General features: G+C 64.3%; 1 protein-coding gene across 8 annotated transcripts in view; it reads left to right on the top strand.

The window, feature by feature from the left end:
- The first annotated feature begins 120 nt into the window (after nt 1–120).
- The window catches only part of RHOBTB1 (Rho related BTB domain containing 1), a 67,228-nt gene continuing 66,855 nt past the window's right edge, over nt 121–493 (top strand). For all 8 annotated transcript variants that reach the window (XR_003005942.1, XR_003005943.1, XR_003005944.1 and 5 more), the window contains exon 1: nt 121–194. The gene's annotated coding sequence lies outside the window, so the exon portion shown is untranslated. The remainder of the gene's footprint in view (nt 195–493) is intronic.

Raw genomic sequence — 493 nt, forward strand, 5'->3', positions numbered from 1 at the left:
GAGCCAAGTCACAGAGGAAGGTAACCCAGAGGGGGGAGCCGGCCAACACGTGCAGCGCCCAGGGGAGGAGCAGGCTGGGCTAACGCAGCCCTTAGTCAGCAGCTGGGCTCGGTTTTGAAACAAAAGCCCATGTCCTCCCTCGGAGTCCGCGGCCGGTCAGCTCCTTGGGGGAAGAAAACCATGCCGCCCAGCCGGTTAGTGGCCCAACTTACTTTTCCGGAGCCTGGGACAAAGGGCCAGCAGTTGTACGGGAATGGGTGGAGTGCTGGGGACAGAGGAAAAGCACCTTTGCAACCCGCGCCCCAGCGCACAGACACACCAGGCCCCGGTTTCATGAATGAAATCCAACCGTGTGGCTATAAATAGCCGCGAAGGCTGCTAACGTCACGGAGCGAGCGGCGGCCGCCAAGGCGGCGGAGCTGGGTGCCGAGCGCTCTGTTCCGCCCGGCCGGCCAGCCAGCCTGAGAGCCGGGTGGGGGCGGGAGGAAAAGGG

Source organism: Neophocaena asiaeorientalis, unplaced genomic scaffold (genome assembly GCF_003031525.2).
Source record: "Neophocaena asiaeorientalis asiaeorientalis breed wild unplaced genomic scaffold, Neophocaena_asiaeorientalis_V1.1 scaffold183, whole genome shotgun sequence".
In the NCBI taxonomy this organism is placed as follows: Eukaryota; Metazoa; Chordata; class Mammalia; order Artiodactyla; family Phocoenidae; genus Neophocaena; species Neophocaena asiaeorientalis.